Here is a 12,000-nt window from a genome sequence, read left to right on the forward strand (position 1 = left end):
TTTAGTTATGCTTTATGTATGTCTCATTGCCCGAAGGAAATCCTGATTCCATGGCAGTGAAACCTGCTTTTATGGGCTCGTCTGAGTCCTGCCTGAAAGGCCAGGGCCACCTTGGCAGGGCCTGTTTTGGGAAACATCTCCCCAGGGCCGGGCCAGCCTGGAAAGGGCCTTGTCAAAGACAGAGTTTCTAAGTGGAGGGAAACTCTGGCTTTTGTAGACATGAGAGGTCAGGCATGGTATGCTATCATGATGTCCAGAAGAGTGAAGCGATGTAGGCTGGTTGGAGAGTTACAGTGTAGTCACACTACACTAGCTCATGCCTGTGAAATTCCGGAACAAATGAGTCCAACTCTTTGCATTGACCTGAGAGATGTCCATGCTGTTGTGTTAATTATAAACAACAAGTTGTAGAGAAACATGTATGGTTCGATCCCATATTTGTAAAAAAAAAAAAGGGGGGGGGCAAAAATATTGGGTTTAGGGGAATTTTAAGATCCACATGAACCAAAATTAAATACGTGGAAAGACACACATCAGACTGTTGGTAACTGGTTCACTCCAGAATGTGGAACTGGCTTAGAGAAGAATGAGGAGGCCTTTGCTTTATGCAACTCTATTAACATGTTACAATGAGCACGTGTTCCTTTTGTAGCTGGAAAAAAGGAGAAAGGCTTCTGGGAGAAATTACTGGAATGATACAGACCGTCAGGAGTTGCTATCCTTCCACTGAGGGCTTGAAGAGGGGTGGCCAGGAGCAGAGCAGACAGCTTTTAAAAGCTCCAGAATGGAAAAGATGGATCCAGCCTCAGCACCTCAGAGTGCACTGTCTAATCCCGAGACCGGCCCCAGGCCTCAAGCGGGAGACAGTGCCTCAGGCTTTTACCAACCGTCTTCCCTCGGGAGCGGGTGCCTGGGCTGTGTCTGCAGAGTGACGGCTCAGAAGCTGCCCGACTTTCAAACATCATTTGTCTTATATTCTATTGGTGAATTAGGGTGTGTTTCCAATGAAAGGATGATTCGGACGATGATGAGTCTGCTGGAAATATAAAGGGACAATTGAATCTCAAAGTCTAGTAAAGACCGCTGTCTTACATCTTGTGGGATGACGTTTTATTACAGCGGCCAGCTTGACTCCTGTATTCAGTTTCTCCTCATCCTTTCCTCCCTTTCTTCACTATCTTTCAAAAATTAGGTCTCCCCTTCCCCAATCAGAAGTTGCAAAAAAGGCTCCGAGGAGAGTCAGGATGCCTGAGAGGAGACCTGGGGGAGGTGCACTGGCAGCTCCGCGGGGACTCTGGGAGCTGGCCGCTAACCGTGTGACCTCCAGCGGGCATCTGACCCCCTCTCAGTCTCAGCTTGCTAACCTGTAAAGCGTGATCATGTTGACGTCTCAGTTGTTATGAAGATGATATGAGATGGTGCTCAGCACAGTGCCTGGCGCTTTGTGCTAAGTGCCTGATCGATTGTTATCAACAGAACTCGTGTCCTTCCCACGTCTGTGCCAACTTGCTCCTCGGGCAGATCAGCTCATGCCTGTGGTCCCCTTGTTCCTCATATACCAACAGAGGTCTTGGCAGTAACACCAGTGAAGCTCCCGAACGCAGTAACAAACGCAGTTGAATAGCAGCAACAATAATCAAAAGAACCCACCCCAGTTCCTATGTAGAGGGATAATGTCATTTCCCTGGGGCCCACGCCCCCCAGTAAGTGGGCCTTTTCTCGCCAAAGAGCCTGGAATCTGCTCCGCAGAGCTGCTAAAACTGGCCTTGTCCTGTGGTCTGAGCTGCTGGCGACCTCTGTCCGCACACTTCTGAACCCGCCAGGGCCCTGGCACAGTCACACGACACAGCGGCCAAATCGAAAGGCTTTTTCTTTTGAGCAAATAGCATCACATGTGTTGCTGTCAGGAAGGCGAAAGCAGCCTCAGTGGCACAGCATCCAGCTTCCCTCTGCGGCCTTTTGAAACAGTTCTGTGACCAGAGAATGGCAGGGGACCAAGGCCTTTCTATCGGATCTGCTCAGCAGGCTGGCGGAGCGCGGGGGGCCTGAACTCCTCTTTCCAGGGCACCGCGCGGATTGTTGCTGCCGTGCGTGTCTCCTTTCTTTGAGCAGGACAAGGCAGGCAGGCAGAGGGATATATTTCAACTGCCCTTGACTCTGTTTATAATCACAAACATGAAAGGAAGGGAAAAGAGACTGAGTCTATAGGACTGGCTCTTTGTGGAGCCTCATTTATCTCTCTCAGGCAGCAGTGGGCTGAGCGAGTTTCCTTTTTGTTTCCGATGTGGGAAACTGAAATATGAATCTATGTTGATGAGAGAATAAAGGAATTGAAAGAGGCATAAATCTTATCTTCTCACAACCCTAGAAGATCAGCTCCTTGTGAAAAAAGGGATTATACTTCCGTAATTAACTGCTTTGCAGCTCCCGGTGACGGCTCAGAGCGAAATAATAGCGCCCAGCGAAGTAGGATAAAAGGCGGGTGGGCGGGTGCGGCAGCTGATCACGAACAATGGTCTTGGGGCTTGGCATCCTTTCCCAGTGCCCGGCTCTCAGAGCCAAACCAGGAGATATCTGTCCCCCCCGTCTATCAACATTCACAGCAGAGAAAATGAAATTCCAGAACAAATAGCTCAAAGAGACCTGTTCCCTGTAGGCTGGCCCTCCATCAGGTGCCTGGCAGGCCCAGGCAGGTTTCACACCCCTATGAGTTCCATCCAGAGCCCGGGACCTGTGAGGTGGTTATTAAATGCTGCTGGAGGTGACTTAATTACCAGCTGTGAGGTCTTGGGAGCGTTGCCTTATTTCTCTGATTTTCAGTGTTATAGTCCATAAACTGCAGAGGAGTCTTGTAGAATTGTGAGGAAGATGTCAGATCATGAGTATAAACAGACTGCTTATCGCAGTGCCTGGCACGTGCCAAGCAATCAATACATGATAGCTATTGTTATTACACTGTGGACTAGAAATTGATTGCAAACTGGTAGCCAGGATCAATGTGTCTGAGGCTTACCTTGCACAGGCACCGGGCCCACATTAGTGCAGGAAAGCTCACAGCTTCCAGGTCAGGCAGGCAGTGTCCTTCCTGTATTTCACTGACGGCAGCATAGGCTCAGGGTGGACCAATGACCTGTCAAGGTAAGGAGCAGCACAGACCCTGAATCCCCCAGCCGTCCCCTCAGAACCAGGCTCAGGGCATACTCTCCAGACATCACCACCAGAGGCTTCCTGCAGCCCTCACCTTCACTTCCCAGTCCTTTCCACGAGGGGGCAGCAGCTGCTCCCCACTGCATATAGTCAGCTCTACTTGCCTTTCCTGCCACTTCTGGGTCCCTTCAGCTGACCCACCCAAATCATCTCTTCTTACAGCTGAGCTTGCTCAGTGACCCTCAGGCAGGTGCCCCCCAGACTCTCCGAGGACTCAGTGGATTGATCCTTGATAAACCTGCCAATGCCTGACACAGGATGCCCCGTTCACTGCACAGGAAGTGCTTGACACAGCCCTGGGGCGTAGAGATCATCATTTCATCCACCCACCCATTCCACAGACAGAACCTGACTGACTTGGCCAAGCCTCAAACCTAGGTCTTGTAGCTGAGAATCAGTGCCCTTCCATCAGACAGGCAGACCGTATGCCTTCAGTAATGACTAGCAGCTACCAGCCGGGAGGGAGTGGCGTTCCTTTAGTGCTCAGTCTACTTGGGTCCCAGACCTATGCAGTGCACAAAGGGACAGTCTGAAAGCCTGGCGAGGGACCGACTATGAAGTAGGCACTTGGGGCCAGTGGGTGAGCAGGGGTGTGGTTGGGGGGTGGGGTGGAGATGAAGATTTAGGGGGATTTTCATGAAAATCAACAATGATAAGGCAGAGGAAAATGGGGCTTCTATTCTAATCGGAGATGGGATTCAGGAGGGTTTGGGGAAGAAGCAGCCTGTGGCTTGGGTCTAAGGAAGGATGATGGTCAGTGGCAATTAGGCATTCTAGATGGAGGGCGACAGGGAGGCCAGACAGCCTGGGGTGTGCAGGGAGCAGCTCAGCCAGAAGCAAGGGAGCCTGGAAAAAGCAGACAAACCTGGACCCAGGTGCTGACTCTGCATCGAGTCTGACCAGCTTGGGTTTGGGGCAAGTCACTTGATCTTTCTGGGTCTTAGTTTCCTTATATGTAAAACAGACATAATGACATTACCTATCTCCTGAGGTTATTGAAAGGATGAACCAAAACAGGAAGGCACCAAACAGAGGGCCTGCACATAGTAGGTGCTCAACAAAAGGGCCAGGATGGTGCTGTAGGACCACAGGGACAAGCAGGGCTTCGGGTGCTGCTGTATGCTTTCTTTTGCCTTCCAGTGGGCCCTTTCTCCTCCGCCTGGAGCTCACCAGCTGGCCCGGGAGAGCTGCTTGCCTACCGTTGGTTGCCAGGGTGTTTGGCCATCCCCCTCTCCAGGATGACCTTCTGGTTCTGTCATCATCCGTGAGCCCTTCCCAGCCTGAACACAACAGGGGCGAGTGTCCAGGTCTGCTAACATTTGCTGGCAGAGCCCGCGTTTGGGAGTGAGAGCTGTGTTTAGGTGGAAACAGACGCAGAGAACAGCTGCTGGCTTCCCTGGCTTGGTAAACACTCAGTGAGCCCTGCCACTGCGGGCTTTGCTCTGGGATGGGGAACCCAAGGCAGGTCCTGCTCACTGCATCTTGTGGGGCAACAAGAAGCCATTTTTTCAGGGAGTGTGCTAGCTTTCTCATGCTGGGGCTAGCGGGAGGGGGAATTCGGGCCCCCTTCTCTCTGGGCTTCTAGGTATCTGAGGACTCAACAGGTCCTTTCTGCCATTTAATATCTATGGGACTTTGGGTCAATTCTTCAGCTTGTCTGGATGGGTCAGTTAGCAGACGCAGTGCCCCAGCATGTCCCATATGCCATTCCTCTTGAGTGCGTGGTTGCCGAACATACCTGTGCATTAGAATCACCTGAGTGGTGCTGATTTAAAATTCAGGTTCCTGCTCCTTACCCCAGACTCACTGAGTGAGAATCTCAGGGGGCAGGGCCCTAGAACCTGCATTTTAATGAACTCTTCAGGTGCTTCTGGTACGTGCATCTGAGAACGACACCTTTAGAACCACTGTCTGAGTTCCAACATGTTTCCTAGGAAACCAGGAGAATGAGGTAGCCAGAAGGGGAGGCCGACAGGTGATGCCAACACATCGCTCCCCTTCACATGCACATCTGCAGTTTTGTTTTTTTACTTTGGCTTGGAAACAGACACTCTTAGATATATGTCTCCTTTATATCCTATATACAGGATATAAAGAGTGATATGAAGAGTGAAACCCCAACCCCTAGACTTGACACCTCATATCCAACCCATCCATCCATCCATCCATCCATCCATCCATTATTCATCATTTCTGAGTAGCTACCTGCTCTGAGCCTGGCTCTGGTTGAGTTTTGGAGACACAGGGAAGAATAAGATCTGGTTCCTGGCCAGAACTTCCCACCTAGACACACAAATCATCCTAGTACAGGAGGATCCATCTACTGAGCAATGTCTCAAGTAGCGACAGTGGTGATCAAGGCAGAAATGATGGACTCCACTGGCCCCGAGGAAGGGTCAGAGAAGGCCTCACAAGACAGCCATTCTGAGTGTGTCGTGAAGGGTGGGCAGGAGTTTGCCAGATGGCAAGGGTGAGTGTGAGGGTGTGTAGGAAGTAGGTGAGTCCTGTGAACAAGGTCCCTTCACATCCACTGTGAGAGCAGAGGCCTCACTCAGACCCTATGCAGCCCACATTCTGATGCTCATCTGCAGCTGTAGCCTCTAAAATTGGCCCCCCCTCCTGGCATTTCTGAGTGGAAAGGAACTTCTCCTTGGTGTGTGGTACAGGCTCCTGGTGGCCATCTCTTACAGAGTCGTTACTGTAGAATTAACAAGTGAATAGCTGTCCAAGTCAAGAGGCACATAATGCTCCAAGAGCCTGGTCCTAGCTCTGCCTGCACCTCACTATGCAGCTGGCCCAGTTTCTGAGCCTCAGCTTCCCCATCTCTGAGATGAAGGGTTGGCTTCTAGCTCTGCAAGTATCTGCGTGGAGCATGACTCTGACACCGTGGCTACAATGCACTTGTTAGCAATGACCTTTCTCATCTGTTAGAGCACATTAGCGCACATCAGCTGGCAGGTTCAGTGGATTTGCTTTGAGCCCCCAACATGTTACCTGCAGCCCAGAAAGGGCGTGGTGTGTGTGTGTGTGTGTGTGTTGCAGGGAACATGCAAGGTGGACATTAGCCTGAAGGTGGCGCTGTGGCTCCAATTTCGGAGCTGCTCTCTGGATCTGGTCTCGGTTTTCAGTGTCTGTGGAAACTGGGCAGCATGGATGGCAGGTTCTGCTCCTTCTGGGGGCCTTGCTCATTTGCAGGAAGCAGCCAGGCCAGCCCATTCGGCCTTCCCACCTCCTGGGCCCCTTCACACATCTCCAGAGCTCTTTGTCTCCTTTCGGGTCCTCCCTTCAGGAAAGGAGGAGGAGGGGAAAGCCTGCTGTGAATGGCACCTCGTGGGAGCAGGGGCCTATGCCCAGGTTTCCTGGGAGCCTCATCTCTGGTGCTTATTACAGACAGGGAGCCCTCTGCGGCCTGGAGCTGCCGTTGAGTCTGTGACATGATATATGATGTTTGGGTCACAGCCGCTTGAGCCCCCACCTCCCACTGTGGCCTCCACACCTCGGTGATTCACTTGATATTTTCAAAGCGCTCTACACTCTTCCTGCTGCCTTCTCTCCATTCATTTGGGTTTGGTGGTTTTTAGCTGAGCCACCTAGTAAAGAGGCCAGGGGAGTGAATGATAGACACGAAGAAGAAGGAAAGAGGAAAAGTGCTAACATTTATTAAGTGCCCGCTGGGTGCCAGGCTCTCCCACAATAACCAGCGCAGCGGTCTTAGACTTCCTTTCAGCTGCACAACCCTCCATCCAAAATCACAGGCCGGACCCACCCACATAGACCAGCCACCAGGGGAGCTGGTGAGGACCCATGGGCATCTGCGGCTCTGCCCTCACCACCCATACCTTACCCCCCTCCCAGCAGCCCCTTTGGTGCTTCCATAAAACTGGGATCTAAAGCTCTGTGCTTGCTAATCTGGAAATACCCCATTTTTCAAATATAAAAGCTGAAGCCCAGAGAGGCAGGGTGACTGGCCAGGATCACATGATTAATAAAGGGCAGAGAGCCAGGCTGTACCTAACTCCAGAGGCCCCAACTCTGCTGGAAGACAGAGGGCGCTCTGCTTCCTAAGGAAGGCGGGATGGGGCTGCAAAGGATGGAGCCAAATGCACATGGATACCGTTGGTGCCGGGTATCCATACCCTCTCCAGATAGGACAGAGCTGTGCAGATGGGAAACACATGGGCGTGGGTTCTGCGCCCAGGCAGACACCAGCCCGCCATGTGTAGGGGTTCAGGCATGCGCTCTCCAGGCCACACAGACTTTTTTTTTGTTCCAGGACAGCCAGGGTTTGGGGCTGCACAACATGAACTGGATCTCGGTTCCTGCGTTGCAGGTGGAAGGGAAATTGCGGAAGAGCAGCTCCTGAAAGGCAAGATGCTGTAAAAAGAACAAAAAGAGGAAGTTGTTTGTTTGCTTGGAATTTTTTTTGTTTCCTTGGATTCTTGTGATGAACACAGATTTGGAGTCATCGCTGCTGGTTGAAACCGACTTCCCCTGAATCTCAGGTGACTCCTTTGTAAACTGGCATCACAAACAGTCCCTGTGTCACTGGGCCGCTGTGAGGATTAAGCGAGCTCTGGCGTGTGACCTGTCCCGCCTGGGGTTTGCAGAGTAAACAGTGGTTTGCTCTGGGCTCTCCTGACTCTTCTCAAAGCCCGTTGAATGTATGGCGTGTGCGAGATGGGTGTGCTTCCAGGGGCACTTACCGATGGGTTACACTTCTCATGTGGCCACCTGGCATCTGAGACACTCACTTTTTCATCTTAATATGTGCAACGTGACATGCTGATCTTCAGGATTGTAAACTTAGAGTCTCAGAGAGCTCAGGACAGTTGACTCCAACTCCTTCATTTTTAGAGACAGGGAAAGTGACTGGCCTAAGACCGCCCAATGGGCTAGTGACAGAGTTGGGACTGGAACCCACATCTGCTAACTCCAGCTCACTGCTTTTCATCCCAGGTGAGAAGGAAGGACCGCAGGATGCTGACTTGGTCCCTTCTGTGGGAAGGGTAGAGTGAGGGGTTCACCAAGGGAGGCCCACCCTGCTGCGTGAGCCCCATCATGTGGGGGTCAGGTACTGGGGGGTGGATGGGACCTTCATTATGGGACCGAGATCTCAGGAGCCAGGACCAGTTTTGTTACCACCCAGAGTGAGAAGTGGAGCAGGATCCTACCACAGGCATCAAGGTGGAAGGGGCCGTCCAGCTTGGGGTTGACCCTGTCCTTGGCTCTGACCAGCTGGATGACCTGGGCAGGGAATCGCTCTCTCTGGGCCTGTTTCCTTATCTGAGAACTGAGGAGGATAAAAGTATATACTTCATCAGTTATTGTGAAAATTAAATAAGCTAATAGAATAATAACAGCCAACATGAGTGAACATGTACTACATGTCAGGTTGAGTTCTAACTGTATGTGTTTGCTCATTTAATCTCCACAACAGCTTCTATTTTATTGCTGAGGAAACCGGCTCCAAATGGTAGAGCCGAGCCCCACACAAAATTGAGGCGACAGTGCCAGATTGTGAGCCCGGGTAGACCGGCTCTAGGGCCCCACTCTTACCCACTCTGCTCTTCGGCCTCTCAATTTAGGCAAAAACCAGTGCTTAGCACATAGGTCCTCCAAAAATGTCCCTGACTCCCTCTCTTTTCTCTACTTTCCTCACCATCCCCTTCTTGCCCTGACAGTAGGTTCCAGAAACAGCGTAGGTAGTTTCTCAGACACCAGAAGTTCCCCCAACTTCACCTTTTCAACTTGAATTATTTTTCTTCTCTGTTTTGCTGTTGATTTTCTTTTTATTTCTTGTTCCTTAATCAAAAGCACGACTGAACTGCCAGAAAGGCAGATCTCGAGCCTGCGCTCAAGGCACCAGGCGAGCCCCTGTGCTCATGAGCTCCCTGGGCCTGTCGGCCAAGGTGCAGGACTGCCTGGCTTCTAATGGCACGTGTGCGCCAACCCCCCAGCCCACGGGCCAGCCTTTGGACTGGCCAATTTGGGAAGAAAACATGCCTTCTAGTTTGTGGGTTTCTGGCAACACTTGTTCAGTTCGGGTTACTATAGAGATCTTGTCAACACATTTACAGTAAATACTCTTCTTAGCACAGAATCGTGTCTTCTCACCAGTCTCCACACAGCCCCTAAAACAGAGGCTCAGGAAGCAGCTGAAAGGCTCAGCCCAGGTCTTCCTGAGCCCTGACTCCCCTGAGGCTCTGGTTTCCTTCTATCTACTTGCAGGCTTTGAGCTCACAGAGAATAAAGCGAGGAAATAGAAAAGAGCAGCTGTGTGAGTGGGACCAAGCAGCTCTGCGAATATAGGCAAATCAGAACAATGGAGAATCAGGCCAAACCATTTAACATGTCCAGATTGATTTCTTCCTCCCGTGGCCCCAAGGAAAGACGGTCTGCCCTGGGGACCTGGGTCCCCTGCGGTCAGGGTTGGAAGGGCAAGATCAGAGTCCCCAGTGGGCTGGGTGCTTAAGCCATCTCAGGTCTGCTCCTGAGGCTGCTGGGCCAGCGTCTGCAGTGTGTTTATACAAATAGTTGGCAGGCCCCCGAGCTGCCTCTTCTCTATTAGACCCATGCCAGCCTTAGGACCCTCCCCGGTGCCACCGCTTCCTGAAGACTTAGACACCATCCCTTCTCTCTTTCTGTATCTCTCCTTATAATCTCATCTCTCATCATCTTCTCCCTAGAATTATGGCTGCTTACATACCAGCCTCATTCCGGAGATGCTCATCGAGCTGTAATTACATGGCAGGCCCAGAGCTGGTCACCGGCGATAAGAAAGGTACAATTTCTGTTTCTTAATAGCTCACTTGCTCACAGTCTAGCGGAGACGGACAAGTCAACACAAAATTAAAACACAGTGTGTAGAAATGTGCAGACTGCCTTGGGTGCCAGGAGGCTGTGGCATCTTCCTGTGCGGGGGGGCGGGGGGGGGGTATCCAGGAAGACTTCCCGGAGGTGATGATGCCTGGCTTATGGCTGAAGGGCTGAGTTCCACAGAAGGGCAAGGGGATAGGAAGACAGAGTACTTTAGGGCGGTGGAACAGCATGTGTACATCCAGCGAGGTGGGGGAGAGCAGTTCTCAGGGAGGGAGCCCCAAGGAGCTTAGATGGCTGGAGTGGAGGGTGGGTTAGGAGACGGGGGCAGGAGGTGGGATCGGACAAGCGGGTACCTGTCCAATCACAGAGGCCTAATAAACACAGCTCAGCAGATCGGGCTTCCTGCTGCAGGCAATGCAGAGCCACGGAAAAGCATGGGGCCTGACCCGATCTGTGTTTTTAAAAGATGACTTGGGCTGCTAAGTGAGAAATGGCTGGTTGGGAGGCAGGAGGAGAAGCAGGGAGACCAGGTAAAAGGCAGTAGCATTAGCCCAGGTGAGAGATGATGGCTCGGACTAGGCGGGAGCAGTGGAGGGAAGAGAAGCGGAAGGAATGGAGATGTGTGCAGGAGCTAGCATGGGCAGGTCGCAGTTGTTGATGGAGTGGGCGAGGGCGAGGGCGCATGGGGATGACTCCGGGATTGCAGTGCCATCAGCCAAGGAGGAGGACCAGGTCAGGGGAGGGAAGGAAGGCTGGTCCAGGGAGCCTTCCAGGTGCATCCATAGCCTTCCCCTCCTCCTTCCCTACTGCCAGGCCTACCCTCTCTGTGGGTCTTCCTCAGACCTACCGCCTAACACCTATGCAAGGGGGTAGCCTGAAGGTGGGCCAGTTATTTTTACCCCGAGGTACCAGGTAGATGCACCCCTGAAGGGGTTCGAGTTGGACCCCAATGTGCCATGACTCCCTGGGTGTTTGTATTTCAAGGTGAAATCCAGGAGAAAAAGGACATAAAGGATGGAATGCCAGGGTAATTAGGGGGTAGCTTTAGTAAGAGTCCTTTTCTGGGGCCTGCGGCTACACTTGCTGGGGTTGGTGGGCCAGCCTCGGCCCTTCCTCTTGTGTCCTTTCCTGTTTGCCCTGGCCCAGCGGTGCAGCCTGCAGTGATGCACCCTGCACCCTGTCTCCCCACTGACCACCTCCGCAGGAAAGTTCTGTGTCCTTCCTGGACCTGCTTCCTTATTCATGAGATGGCAATCCCTTAAATCCCCCTTTCTTCCTTCTTCCTTGGTGGTTAAGAACAAGAGCTTTAAAATTATGATTCCAGTTCTACCACTTTCTATCTGTATAAGTTACTTTACTGGTACCTCAGTTTCCCTGTCTGTTAAGTGGGCATAGTAATAGTACTGACCACATATTATTAGTGTCTCCATATTCAATGAGGTGATGCATGGAGAGCTCTTAGCTCAGTGCCTGGCATTCAGTAGCTGCTCACAAGTTGCTACAGTCGTGGTCATCATGTCACCAAGATATCTGGTCCTTCCTCTCTCCCTCCCTTCCTCTTATTCTTTGCAAATACTCCCAATATAAGAATTACCCTGTTCTGGGCTGCCAGCTAGACAGTCTGGAGGGCAGAGAGCTGAACTGAATGACCCCTCCTCTGCCAGGTTTCATTGGTTCAGGAGTCTGGGATCTCAAAGGTTTGAGAACATCCTCTGTGAACTTTTCTTACTTTGGCTCTCATGGTGATTAGGGAGCTGGCCTCTGTGGGTCTGTGTCACTATTTAGTTTTCGCAAGTTCTCTGGAGGCTCCCTCCCTCCACCCTCACTTTATTCATCTCCTCCTGTGTCCAGGCAGGCTCTGGCCTGCAGACCTGCACTCACAATCAGCTGCCACGGCCCACCTGCTGGCTCCCCAATTACTGGGTTTCTAGCTTGGTTCCTTCTGCATTGCGGGAGAATGTAGGAACTTCATGT

At 51.8% G+C, this 12,000-nt stretch overlaps 1 long non-coding RNA gene across 1 annotated transcript; it reads left to right on the forward strand.

The window, feature by feature from the left end:
* Positions 1-7,605: 7,605 nt before the first annotated feature.
* LOC308524806 lies at positions 7,606-9,956 on the forward strand. Its single transcript, XR_013996423.1, has 3 exons — positions 7,606-7,709; positions 8,062-8,163; positions 9,894-9,956. It is a non-coding gene; the product is annotated as an uncharacterized lncRNA (long non-coding RNA).
* The last annotated feature ends 2,044 nt before the right edge of the window (positions 9,957-12,000 follow it).

The sequence above is a fragment of the Myotis nattereri genome, assembly GCF_964212035.1.
Source record: "Myotis nattereri genome assembly, chromosome: 9".
Classification (NCBI taxonomy): domain Eukaryota; kingdom Metazoa; phylum Chordata; class Mammalia; order Chiroptera; family Vespertilionidae; genus Myotis; species Myotis nattereri.